This window comes from Notolepis coatsorum, assembly GCF_963971535.1.
Source record: "Notolepis coatsorum genome assembly, chromosome: 3".
In the NCBI taxonomy this organism is placed as follows: Eukaryota; Metazoa; Chordata; class Actinopteri; order Aulopiformes; family Paralepididae; genus Notolepis; species Notolepis coatsorum.
This window is the reverse complement of record NC_140167.1, coordinates 98253962-98268822: the sequence shown is the minus strand read 5'-3', so window position 1 is coordinate 98268822 and position 14861 is coordinate 98253962. Positions and strand designations below refer to the sequence as shown.

General features: G+C 43.3%; 1 long non-coding RNA gene across 1 annotated transcript; it reads left to right on the top strand.

Moving 5' to 3' along the window:
* The first annotated feature begins 6955 nt into the window (after nucleotides 1-6955).
* LOC311225471 lies at nucleotides 6956-14602 on the top strand. The gene is made up of 7 exons (XR_014619510.1): nucleotides 6956-7061; nucleotides 7946-7975; nucleotides 8147-8201; nucleotides 8450-8534; nucleotides 8973-9046; nucleotides 9819-9944; nucleotides 14406-14602. It is a non-coding gene; the product is annotated as an uncharacterized lncRNA (long non-coding RNA).
* Nucleotides 14603-14861: the final 259 nt, after the last annotated feature.

Here is a 14861-nt window from a genome sequence, read left to right as displayed (position 1 = left end):
ACATTTACATGTATGACCAGGCATTTTTCAGAAGTTAAGTATTCCCTCAAATCTCATGTTACATCTAACAATTCCAGGAAGTTCTGTGTGTGCATGTGTATATAACCTGTCCTAAATCTGCAGATAGGCTAAATGTTGCAACTGATGAAGCGGAACTGCAATCCAAACTGTTGAGACAAAATAAGTGGAAGTGAAGCACAAATAAACTTCAAAAAAGGTTATTTCTAGTGCCGTCAGGCAATTAAAAAAATTAATCTAATTAATCGCATTTTAACCGCATAACCATTTTAGGCCTGATATTTTATATTCTATAATCATATTTCAAATTGCATGCGTCCGGATGGCAGAATTCAGTACTGTATCTACAAAACCTTCTGTTGTATTTTTGTTCAATAAACAATGTGGACTAGGCCAACAGTGACTTTCATGAAGAATGGGGAAAAAAAGTATTGAAATTGACCCAGTTTTAGCGTTTTCATCAAACATTTTGTCTGCCCAACACAATCACTGCACGTGCATATTTTAATCAATGGTTCATATGTAATCGAAATGATCGTCACAACAGGTGCAGGGCACCAGGGGGCGCTGAGAGTCACACACAGCTAGTGGCATGGCACTGATATATGCTTGCTACTACTAGCCGAATGAAAATGTATCTGTTTCACCTAACACTATTGCTCCGTGATTATAGCCACCCATCTCTAAAGCCACAACCACGTTACCATATTTGTAATAATGTAAATCATTGTGTCGTTGTACACATATTGTGTTTATAACTTAGCTAACTTAGCTAACATAGCTTAGCTTGGTAGCTATTGTGCTAACAAAATATCCCGACATCCGGCTCGCTGGCCGGCATGAACGGCCGACCCAAAATGGTTCTCTCCTCTCTGTACACCCCGTCCCCACGGGTACCCTGCCGGGGGGCCATGGACGCGACAACGGCGACAATGGTGGCAGCCTGTAGGGCATAGATATCTATAATAGAATATAGATGTCTATGCTGTAGGGTGCTCGAGCCCGTAAAGGCTAGTGGTTCACGATAGCTATGAGCTAACAACGGCCGCCGCTGTTGTCGCGTCCACAAGCTCCTCCGCAGGACACCCGCGAGGACGGGGGCACACAAAGAGGAGAGAACCATAGGCTAACGTCAGTGTAGTGGTCCTGACTGTAGGCAGCAGGGACGGCGGAGCTATATACTATATAGGCTAACTGTGATGCACCTAGTGGGCCACCATTGAACTAGTACTATGACCCGGACGGGCAAGGCATTTCCTGAAGTGACGTCACGGCCGTGCTAGCTTTTAGATTCGGCTCATTAATATGCACCTGGCTGTAGTGACGTCGGCGTTTGATAAGCTTTTTTGATTCGCACGTGCATGTTATTCGTGCGTGGACCTTTTTAACTCTTTCAGAGTGGCATTTCCGGTGTCAAATGGAAAAAAATAAATAATGAAATTATATACCAATGATGTAAACTACCCATAATTGATCAGTAGGGTTTAACCTGGAGGTTGGGCTTTAATCATCTTTAGGATAGAGGGGGGTATCATGCACCCCCCGGAAATATACTTCTAACCAGTGTTTCTAGATTTGAAAGTTGTCAGAGTGTCCCATGTATCATTTATATGCAAATTAAGGACATGATTATCAAAAAACCGCAAACAAATCTGTTTAATATATCTCAGCCAATATTGCAGATAACTGAACCAATTTGGACAAGTCAATCAGGGCAAGCTTATTTGACGCATATCTCGCCTAGAAAGGCTTTCGAAATAGTGAAATGCCATTTGATGGTAGAAATTCGTTTGTTTTCACTCATAAGATGGCGGCGGTCATAAGATGGCGGCGGTCTCGTAACAATAACCTGCAAACCATCCACGTGGTACATACATGTACATAGGCGCCGCTATACTATAGGTGGCAGTGAGATCCTGCTGTAACAACCTCTGTGGAAATATTATCACATTTAAAAAAAAGATAAAATCTCCTAAGTTTTAACCTTAACCTAAACAAACGTATTGCTGAAAATATACACTCTATGACTGCTGTCATATACTGCAGAGAACTCTTTCATGGCAAATAAGTAATCTGGTCTTTCCAAAGACATGCGGGACACGTGTGCACGAATACACCTTAAATGATTTTCGAATATAATGCAAAGTTTTGTTCATATTGATTCTACCAAGTGTATACTTTTTATTTCTGAATTTCCCATTCTTAATTCTTACATGTGTGCATGAACACATTCATTGCTTTAGCTGCTTTGCACGAACAAACATGTACGCTAGCATATTGTTACGGTAAAATACGTGGAAATGTACATTTTAAGACAAGACGACAGTCGCAGATTTCTATTATATAATGACTATTTGAAAACAATGACTTAATATAAATGTCTTACTGGGTCGGGTCTTGCTGCTGTTCCTGTCTTTCAGGGCGGAAAAAGGTTTTTTTTTTGTGTAATGCCGATTTATATAAGAACCTCCCATGCGCAGAACAGCTTGCATAGATATCTGTGTCTTTTGCCGGTAGCTAAATGACAATGTAATTATAATGTGATTGATTGATTGATTGATTGATTGATTGATTGATTGATTGATTGATTGATTGATTGATTTAAAAGTTTATTAACAGATTGCAGAATGGGTACAGTGCAGTACAGCTCAATACATACAATTGTTAAGGGGATGCAGACCAGAGAAAGACTTCCCCCATTTTCAATTCATCATATGTACACGACTTACAGATAGACAGTACTGCTACATCTATACATTTATGACATACCAGATTTGCAAATACAGTACTGTTTGTGATACAAAAAGTGTCCAGAAAAAGAGTGTATATACATTTGATGTCGAAACTGTATACATTGGAGGAGGTTGGGTAGGTGGGGTGGGGTTGGGTGGGGTGGGGGGGGGGGGGCTGTACATTGGAGGTGGGGGGGGGGGGGTTGGGGGGGGGGGGGGGGGGGGACAACTGGGTTAGGAAATGTTTCAACTCATTCAGAACGCAGCGGCCCGCCTGATCTCAAACCTACCGAAGTCGGCCCATGTCACCCCACTTCTTAGGGACCTGCACTGGCTCCCCATTGCTGCACGAATCCGCTTCAAGGCCCTCGACCTAGCATACCGTGCGGCAAAGGGAACCGCTCCCGCCTACCTCCGATCAATGGTTTCTAACTACACACCCTCAAGACCCCTACGCTCTGCATCTTCTGGCCGCCTCAGACCTACTCCTATCCAAGCTCCGGGAGGGTCATCAAAGAGAAGTCGCCTATTCTCAGTCCTTGCCCCACAATGGTGGAATGAACTATACCCACCCCAGTTAGGACAGCCGAAACACGTCCAATCTTTCGCCGTCGACTAAAGACGCACTTCTTCAACCATTATCTGAATTAAAAAAAAATAATCTAACCCTAACTAACCGTACTGTCATGCACTTGTCCTAATAAACTAACCAGCACTCAACACTTTGATGAACATTGTTGCTCAGCTTGTGCCCTTCCTGATGGCTTGTCGTACAGAACATGTAAGTCGCTTTGGATAAAAGCGTCAGCTAAATGACTAAATGTAAATGTAAATGTAAATTTGTAGGGGCCATGTTTCGAATTGCAGTATCCCGTATAGGTGTTCTTTGAGGGTGTTTTTGAAAGTGGGTAGTGATTCACATTCCTTTACAGCTTTGGGTAGGGCGTTCCACATTGATGTGGCATAATTGCGAAACGTGTTTAGTTCATTGTTTGAGCCGAATCTGGGTTTAACATGATTTGTTGAGCTTCCTCTAGTGGTTGTGGTATTCACTGACCTTTGGGAAGTATTTTGACATGTACATGGGTACCTTAGTCGTATAGTGTATCTTGTAGACCAGGCCCATTGCAAGTTGCTGTACTCTGTCGTCTACTCTAAGCCATCCTAGGTTGTCAAAGTGGGCAGGGGTGAGGTGGGTTCTGGGGGTAAGGTCAAGTAGTAGTCTGACCAGTTTGTTTTGTGATGTTTGTAATTTAGATTTAAGCGCCTATGAGGTGCTTTGGTACCATGAGGTGCACGCATAGTCGTAGTATATTGAATGAGGGCTCCTGCCAGAGTCTTCAGGGTATTCTTGTTTCTTGAGAGGAGATCCGGTACAAGAATCTAGTTCGTTGGTTGACTTTTTTTATTACATTGGATGCCATTTTGTCACAGGAAAGATTTGCCTCTAGGATGGAACCCAGGTAGGTAATTTCATCTTTCCTTGTGACAATATTGTCACCCATGCACTGCAACTGAGAAGCCGTCGGTCTTGCTGAGTTTGTTATTTGAACCGAAGAGAATGGACTCTGTTTTGCCCATGTGTAATGATAGTTTGTTATCAGCGAGCCATATGCAGATTTTGCCTATATAGTTCCGAGCTGAGGGTTTTTTCAACCTGCAACTTGTTCTTGTCAGAGACCAGCATGGCTGAGTCGTCCGCAAACAGGAACAAGTTGCAGTCACAGGCTGACGACATGTCATTTGCATAAATTAGGAAGAGTAGCGGTCCTAGTATGCTTCCTTGTGGAACACCACAGCTCACTGTGAGGGGGGGGGATAGAGTATACCGTTTACCTCTACCATCTGTTCTCTCCCCTCCAGGTAGGATTGCATCCAGCTCACTGATAAGCTATCAAAATCAATTGCTTTTAGCTTGTCAATCAGAATGGAGTGATTGACAGTATCGAAGGCCTTTTGTAGGTCCAGCATGACCATGCCGCAGTATTTGCCCGCGTCCACCTCTTGTTTGATGTGGTCGTTCAAATAGAGGAGGCATGTGTCAGGGAGCAGCTAGATATATAGCTTAGCACAAGGGCTGGAAGCAGTAGGGAGCAGCTAGCTATATAGCTTAGCACAAGGGCTGGAAGCAGTATAGGGACCAGCTAGCCTGCTTAGCACAAGGGCTGGAAGCAGTAGGGAGCAGCTAGCTATAGCTTAGCACAAGGGCTGGAAGCAGTATAGGGACCAGCTAGCATATAGCTTAGCATAAGGGCTGGAAGCAGTAGGGAGCAGCTAGCTATAGCTTAGCACAAGGGCTGGAAGCAGTATAGGGACCAGCTAGCTATAGCTTAGCACAAGGGCTGGAAGCAGTATAGGGACCAGCTAGCCTATAGCTTAGCACAAGGGCTGGAAGCAGTAGGGAGCAGCTAGCTATAGCTTAGCACAAGGGCTGGAAGCAGTATAGGGACCAGCTAGCCTATAGCTTAGCATAAGGGCTGGAAGCAGTAGGGAGCAGCTAGCTATAGCTTAGCACAAGGGCTGGAAGCAGTATAGGGACCAGCTAGCTATAGCTTAGCACAAGGGCTGGAAGCAGTATAGGGACCAGCTAGCTATAGCTTAGCACAAGGGCTGGAAGCAGTATAGGGACCAGCTAGCCTGCTTAGCACAAGGGCTGGAAGCAGTAGGGAGCAGCTAGCTATAGCTTAGCACAAGGGCTGGAAGCAGTATAGGGACCAGCTAGCCTATAGCTTAGCATAAGGGCTGGAAGCAGTAGGGAGCAGCTAGCTATAGCTTAGCACAAGGGCTGGAAGCAGTATAGGGACCAGCTAGCCTATAGCTTAGCACAAGGGCTGGAAGCAGTAGGGAGCAGCTAGCTATAGCTTAGCACAAGGGCTGGAAGCAGTATAGGGACCAGCTAGCTATAGCTTAGCACAAGGGCTGGAAGCAGTATAGGGACCAGCTAGCCTGCTTAGCACAAGGGCTGGAAGCAGTAGGGAGCAGCTAGCTATAGCTTAGCACAAGGGCTGGAAGCAGTATAGGGACCAGCTAGCATATAGCTTAGCACAAGGGCTGGAAGCAGTAGGGAGCAGCTAGCTATAGCTTAGCACAAGGGCTGGAAGCAGTATAGGGACCAGCTAGCTATAGCTTAGCACAAGGGCTGGAAGCAGTATAGGGACCAGCTAGCCTATAGCTTAGCACAAGGGCTGGAAGCAGTAGGGAGCAGCTAGCTATAGCTTAGCACAAGGGCTGGAAGCAGTATAGGGACCAGCTAGCCTATAGCTTAGCACAAGGGCTGGAAGCAGTAGGGAGCAGCTAGCTATATAGCTTAGCACAAGGGCTGGAAGCAGTATAGGGACCAGCTAGCTATAGCTTAGCACAAGGGCTGGAAGCAAGCAACTATAGCCTATAGTTTAGCACAAGGACTGGAAGTAGGGAGCAGCTAGCGCTCTGTAAAAAAATTAACTCTGACGCACAGAGATGAAATTGATGAAATTGAATTGGGTGATGGTGTTGGAGGTCTGACCCCCCACCCTGACCGCCTGGGGTCTTTCACTCAGAAAGTCCAGTACCCAGGCGCTCAGGGCGGAGCTCGGACCCAGCTCGATCAGCTTGTCCACCAGTCTGGTGATGGGGACTATGGTGTTGAACGCTGAGCTGTATGAACAACAGTCTCACATAGCCCCCCTTCTGACGGTCAAGGTGAGAGAGGGTGCTGTGCAGTACCTGGGAGACCGCGTCGTCAGTGGACCTGTTTGTCCTGTATGCAAATTGCATAGGGTCCATATCACTGGGGAGGGAGGCACAAATGTGGTCCTTGACCAGCCTCTCGAAACATTTCATGACCACAGAGGTGAGTGCCACCGGTCTGTAGTAATAACTGTGAATTGAACTTGCATTGCTGCACTATAGTCCATCCATTGCAAGTCAACGCCCCCCCCCCCTCCATCCATTAACTCAACTGGACTGTCACTGTAATATTTATGTACAGTTGTACAGTGTCCCCCACCCACCCCTCCTACCCAACCCCCCCACCCACCCAACCACCTCCAATGTACAGTCAGATTGGTTATTTTTGGTTGAGGTTGAAAAAGCTATGTTGATTCAATATTTAATTACAGATACCATTTCAACATTTGAAAAACTGTCGTTGAATCAATTTAGTAGATTCCCCCTCCCCTCCTCCCCCTCCCCTCCCCTTCGAGAGGGTATAGTCCTAAGCAACTCGCGAGACCTAGAAGATCTCACGGGACTTGAGGTATTCAAACACTTTGGCGCGATGGATGGTGTCTTCACTGACTGCTTGACAAATAGTCTGAGCCAAACTCCTTGGTAAGTCATTGACAATATTATGTATTATGCCATTCACATACCATAATCTTGCTGTCATCGTTTGACTACATGCTACTTTGTGAATTATTACCGTGGTGGCAACTAGTAGGCTAGAACGAAGCTTGTTAGCATTATTAGCTAACATGCTAGATGGTACTTAACTGGTAAGTGAGTTCTTATGGGAATAGTATGATTCCGTTCAGATACCATCACCGGGCTGTTATCGTTTGACTAAATGTTATCTCTGTGCCGTGGCAAATAGTTTGGAGCTTGTTTGAGCAAATAGTGATGCATATTATTATAGCTACTAACGTTAGCTAGCTATCATGCTAGCTAACGTTATTCTGCCATTTTGTTTCGTGATTAAAATGTACGTTTTTAATAGTTACATAAGCATTGTTGTAACTAGTGTTAACAAATACTTTATTATAGTTCAATTGTGTTAAACTTGGGACACAGCCATGGCTCTATTTTATTTCGTTTTGTATGTGAGGCATTTTAGCTTGCAGTTGTTGTGTTGCATTGTGGGTCTTCAGCACAAAGTAATCCCTTGCTGAGGGTAAGATGGTTTTCTGTCTGCTCAGACTCAGAATACTTAATTAACATGATCTGTGCTTCATAAAAAAACAGATATTATTTATCTGGTTTGTTATTTTGCACAGTAAATACTTATTCAGGCCTACCTGCAATTCAGAATTTAATCCAGCAGGGCGGCAGTGATGTTCATTCTGCCTTTTGTTATATATAAAAAATGGGGCTTTGAAAGACTGACATATTTGAACTTCTAGCTCCTGCTACTCTAAACATATATATATATATAATATACACAGTCTTGATAAATTGCATACAAGGTTTTTTGAATATTTTGATCGTCTTCTTTTTAGAATTCGCTGGCAATCATCGCCGCTATCAAGGTGAGTTAACTAACACATTCTCAAATCATGTTTTGTTTTTACCACCAGACATGCGCTAGGTATATGGAGCTAGGTACACTTGCTACTGTAGGTTATATGGTGCTCATTGATAACTACTTTGATGGTGCTTATTTTTTCCTTATTTTGTTAATTATGTTGCTCTTTCTCTAGGAATGCCAATGTATAACTCCAGCCCCTATTACCACACTGCCATTGATTCAGCTCAGTAAGTATTATCTTTCAATTCAATATTGTCTGTCTCTCTCACCCCACTTCAAACTTCACACCTTTATCTGTGTTTTCATCTCTGTCTTTCTGTCTCTCTCACCTCGACCCCCTCCACTTCACACAACACCTACATTGCCAAAGCCTTTGTCATTTGATGACACAGCAGTGCTATGTCTGTCTCTCCCTCTATCTCCGTCTCCCTCTCTCACTGGCATAACATTTTTATTGTCGTATTCAATATTTCAGAGATTCTTCGCCAGAGGAACTTGAAGCCATTCCTGAATTACCACCAGAGACCAGCAGTTGCACGCAGGCAGAGACTGCCTGTAGCGTGAGTTGAATTTTATACACAAGTTCACTGGTGTTTATTCTTATATAAAACGTCTCTAAAGACGTATGTTTACCTTTGCATTGATTGGCGGATTTTTGACTGAAGACATTGGATCTTTCCTGCTCTCCCATCCAAGTCCCAGGTTGTAATGACGTAATCATGACACTTAGTTGATTTTGAGTAGACAATTACTCGTTGCATCTGGGCTCATAGTCATAGCCATATAGGAATGACCGCTACACCGTCGCGCCAATAGCGGCCGAGGGAGGGAGAGTTAAGCGATTTCTTTGTCATTCAGACAGATTCTCCTATCTGCACCTATCTGACACGTATAGCCACTGATGGTGGAGAAGTGCTGTCCAATTAGCCATTTTGGGGAAATTCAGGCATAAAATAATATTCTGTTGTGTGTCACTGTCAAACAATCCAATATTTCAGAGATTCTTCGCCAGTTGCGGGAAGTATGTCACCACCTGAAGACGCAGACCACCACCTGAAGCCCATGTAGAATTGTGAGTTGAATTTTATACATGATAGATCAGTGGTTCTCAAACTTTTTACACCAAGTACCACCTGAGAATGTAGCTGGCTCTCCAAGTACCACCATATGACCGGTGTTAAAATACAGTCTATTCAGCTATGCACAGTTCACGCAGGAGGCAAATGTATTCCTAATACCATTATTTATTGTTAACTTTTGTCAGACACAGCCACAATGTACAAAGGGATAGCACTAGAACTAGCAAACGCGTCCACACAACTCATACAATGCAAGGGCATTGAGAACATAATAACTAACATTCTCACATAGCAAGTGAGAAAATTAAGAACAACTGTATTTCAGCAAATGTACTTAATCTCTATCTCTCTCTCTCTCTCTCTCTCTCTCTCTCTCTCTCTCTCTCTCTCACACAGCAAGCAATTGTCCATCATTCTCTCTCTCTCTCTCTCTCTCTCTCTCTCTCTCTCACACACACGCACACACACACACACACACACACACACACACAATTATTTTGTTACAAAAACTTAATTTCCTGCATTCTGGTGCAGGACTTTTTGAAATTTGACCCTTTAAATGCCAGTTTGTGTGATGGCATCACAAATTATTGTTAAAATAAACACACAAAGTAAAATATGTTCAATAGGATAGGAGCCCCGCATTTAGTGATCTAGGAGGCAAGTATTTTGTAATAAGATCAGATAGATAGAGCAATCACAAAATAAAGAAATGAGGCTCATCGTGCTCGCAAGCCACTGTCTAAAGTCTAATTGTGTTCTCAGAGGGATGACACTGGTGATCTACACCTCTACCAGAGGCCAGCAGCCAGAGGGGGACCCTGCTGACCACAAGGCCATCTGAATCATCCTATGCTGAATTGACATGGATGGCATCTCCCTTAAGCTGATGTGAGTATAACTTCCATGTACAAACACAAACACACCCACTCTATCTATATCTCTCTTCTAGGACATGTCATCATCATCAAACCTTTATTTAATTCTTGGGAGAACAGTAGGGTTGTAAAAAAAAGTGTAAACATCTTCAAATCATTATTAACACATCCACGCTGTAAAGGGTTATTGCCCGCCATGCTTTGACCGCCAGATCTCGCAAGTAGGGTCGAGCTGCAGACTCGGAGCCTCGGTCCAGATTGGAACTTCCGCTCGGAGCCTCGGTCCAGATTGGAACTTCCGCCCTGCCACAGGACTATTACTCCTGTGACAGGGCAATGCGCTGATTGGCGGAAAGTACGGAAGTATCTCGAAGTACGTCTGACGTATCTCGAATTACGTCTGACGTTTCTCTACGTTAGCGAACATTAAACGTTGTATTCATAAAATAATATAAATTCAGCAGCATGGGGAGGGCCGGGGGGAGGGGAGGTACAGGTAGTAGAAGACATAGAGGTACAGGTCACATAATTATAGTACAGTGGAGAAGTAAAAATAGAATAAAAAGGCAGTGGAAACAATATACAATATTATTAACTCTAATAATAACACGCCTCGCGGGCTCATTATAATACGAGAGCCGTGGGTCTGCATTGTATAGAGCGGATCCCCCGGCCGTATTCAAGCGCTGGAGCGCTTTGCGATGGATCAAACTGTATTAATATAGTAGTAATAATAGTAGTTGGCTAGTTGCGCGCTTCTGGCCACCTCCCGCAGTGCGCGCATACACACATACTGTCTGTAGCCTATACAGTACGTGCAAAATTAGTTGTCAAGAGCCAATCGCACAGGTTGCCTCATCTCATCTGGCTCTGCAAATAGATCTAGAGTCTGAATATCATATATAGCCTGCTGATGATCTCTCTCTCTCTCTCTCTCTCTCTCTCTCTCTCTCTCGTCTCAAATCCATTCTGAGAACGGAATGCAGTGCCCGCGACGAGGGTCTTGATTGATTGATTGATTGATTGATTGAAAATTGTATTAACAGATCATGCTGGACCTACAAAACAGTACAGTACTGTTTCTCATTCCTGTACTGTTGTTTATACTCTGCTCCTGTGTTGTAACCCAACCCCCTCCAATGTACAGTAAATGACCAAGTATGGTTTTGTCAATATTCCAATGTACAGTTTTGCTTGTACAGTTGCACAGTGTCCCCCACCCACCCACCCCTCCTACCCGACCCCCCCCCCCCCCAAGGCGAAAGTCTTTCTCTGGTCTGCATCCCCTTAACAATTGTGTGTATTGAGCTGTACTGTACTGTACCCATTCTGCAATCTGTTAATAAAATGTTCAATCAAGAATGGAGTGATTGACAGTGTCAAAGGCCTTTTGTAGGTCCAGCATGATCTGTTAATACAATTTTCAATCAATCAATCAATCAATCAATCAATCAATCAAGACCCGCGTCGCAGGCACTGCATTCCGTTCTCAGAATGGATTTGAGAGAGATCATCAGCAGGCTATATATGATATTCAGACTCTAGATCTATTTGCAGAGCCAGATGAGATGAGGCAACCTGTGCGATTGGCTCTTGACAACTAATTTTGCACGTACTGTATAGGCTACAGACAGTATGTGTGTATGCGCGCACTGCGGGAGGTGGCCAGAAGCGCGCAACTAGCCAACTACTATTATTACTACTATATTAATACAGTTTTATCCATGGCAAAGCGCTCCAGCGCTTGAATACGGCCGGGGGATCCGCTCTATACAATGCAGACCCACGGCTCTCGTATTATAATGAGCCTGCGAGGCGTGTTATTATTAGAGTTAATAATATTGTATATTGTTTCCACTGCCTTTTTATTCTATTTTTACTTCTCCACTGTACTATAATTATGTGACCTGTACCTCTATGTCTTCTACTACCTGTACCTCCCCTCCCCCCGGCCCTCCCCATGCTGCTGAATTTATATTATTTTATGAATACAACGTTTAATGTTCGCTAACGTAGAGAAACGTCAGACGTAATTCGAGATACGTCAGACGTACTTCGAGATACTTCCGTACTTTCCGCCAATCAGCGCATTGCCCTGTCACAGGAGTAATAGTCCTGTGGCAGGGCGGAAGTTCCAATCTGGACCGAGGCTCCGAGTCTGCAGCTGGACCCTATTGGATCTCGCTGTACAGCGTTATTGAGATCAATATTGAATTTTTTCGCCATGGCATTCAAAATTCATATATACACCCATGGCCGCCTAGTTATAGTTGAAAGTGGGGGTGCAAGATTCTTTTTTATTCTTTTTTTTTATTTTATTTTTTTTACATTTAATGAACACCTGTATGTGCAATTTCCTGCAATATAGAGCCTTCAATCTTGACCAAAATAAAGCTGCTCTTTTCACTATAAAACTCAGTTTATATTGCAGTATGATAGCTATAATAATAATAACTTCACTGCGAGGGCTCTTTTAGCTAACGCTAGCTAGGCACGTATGATAGCCAATTACTATTATAATAATAATAATAATAATAATAACTTTCCCATCCTCCCAAAGCCCCTCCGGCCCCGTTCACATCCGCAGCGGCAGTACCAACAACAACAACAATTAATTGACGCTATCAATAGCCCCAGTGAGCGCGGCGGCTGGCTGAATGAATGAATGAAAACTTTATTTAACAGATTGCAGAATGGGTACAATACAGTACGGCTCAATACACACAATTGTTAAGGTGATGCAGACCAGAGAAAGACGTTTGTCTTGTTTACATCAGGGTCCATAGCCCCTTTCGTGACTGTGCTGCACCGAGTGAATCCACAGTCACTTGCTCCTCAATGGGAAACCAACCTAGATTTACCCTGAAGGACTGGTTCTGGCCGAACCGTTCGTTATACAAGTATCACAGAGACATTACAAATGTGCTCACAGTTGCACGAGGGTTTCGGACAGAGATACGGGATGGTGCGCAGGCGCTGTGATCACCCAACGGCGGAAATAATGCCGCTTTGAGCAGTTTATAAAAAAATATTAAAAATATTTATTAGCAACGCCGAGCTTTCAAACCATCCCGTATCTCTGTCCGAACATATACAGAAATAAATACAGTAAAAACATACATGACATCATGACATTTATGGCATAGGGACATACATGACATACAGGTATATACTGTAGTACTGTTACATTTGTGACATATACGATATGCAAATAATGTACTGTTACCCAGAGATCCTAACAGAAAATATTATATATATATGATGGGGATGAGACTGTACATTAGGAGGAGGGGGGGGGGGGGGTGGACATTTACGGTGGCCAGTTTCGAATTGCAGTCTCCCGTAGGTGCTCTTTAAGAGCGGTTTTGAATGTGGGCAGGGGTAAAGTGGGTTTTAGGAGTGAGGTTAAGCAGTAGTCTGACCAGTTTGTTTTGTGATGTTTGTAATCTTGTTTTTAGTGCCTTTGAGGTGCTTTGGTACCATGAGGTGCAGGCATAGTCGTAGTACCCTTGAATGAGTACTGAGAGTACCCATGATTTTTGCCATTTTGTTATCGTGAAATTGGTATTAAATTTAATTCTGATTGGCATTAAAAAGTCTTAAAGCCTTAAATCTGACTGGGCTAAACCCTGGTTATTTTCAGCCCAATTTATTCATTTCACTGCAAACCATCTGATCAATATATCACCCATACTACATAAAGCATTTACTGACGATCACGTAATTATAAACGCCGCCCCCCCCCCCTTTCCTCCGTGCATGATGACGCATAACGTATACGATCATATACAGTTGAATTTTTTAATATAGCGTGTCTAGGGAATAAACGGCAATCGATGCATTTAGGTCTATAACTCACGTTCTAGGAATTACTACAGGAAATGATAAAACATACTTATATTCTAGAAGGTATTTTTGTATTTTTGTATGAATGAAAAAGTATAACGTTCCTACATCCTGAACAATAGATAATCGATGTTGAATGCAGGCATTAAAGTGTTCCGTCTCAAGACGGATTTCCGTCAATTTGATTGGGGAGATCCGTCAATTTGATTCGCAGTCTAACGGAATTGACTACCTGGTATAATATGATTTGTAGATGCATACAGATTGAAACAAAATTGAGCCAATCAGAGGCGCCAAATATCATGAAAAGGGAATTTTTTCTACCGAGGCGGCGCCAAGCAGTCATCACTCAGGGACTCGAGTGGTTGCAGCTGGAGGCTATTGGGCGAGTGACATTTGCGAGGTCTGTCCGCCACATGGCAGGGTAACAAAATAGTTGTGTCCCCTGCTGTGGTTGTGAGTATAGTATACGTTTATTAGCTTAACTCCGTAGCAACATCACACAGGTGTATCTGTAGACAGTCTCCTCCCCACCGTATATATCTTTTTTCCTACCACCCACCCCCTCCTAATGTACAGTCCCGGACTTTCCAGTGAATCATAGTGTCCTTTTTTTTCATTTTCCCAGATGCACCATGCACCAAGGATCCAGCTGATTACTGCCAATCTGGAGGATTGTTCCTTATCTGCTCTTCACTTGTGCCACTGATTCATTGACCTTTTGTGGTGTGGTATGTTTTGATTTTTACTTAGTAATACACTGTATAGTTGGGATTCTGAATTAAACAGTATAATGTTCACATATATTATGGAGCCCCCAGGGGTCGGGAGAATATTGTGGAAAACAATATAAAACTGAAATGGTAAAGCTAAAAAACTGTAGACCTGACCACAACCCCCTCGGTTCAACAGCACAATATGTTGCTTTCTCCGCTTTTAAAAGTTGAAATCATCTGATGACATTGAAGGGATAGTTCAGAATTGTGGACATAAAGTTTAATTTACTACTTGGCCATTATGTTATGTTCAATGGACTGCACTTATATAGCAATAGCGCTTTTATCCAAAGCGCGTATGGCCTCTC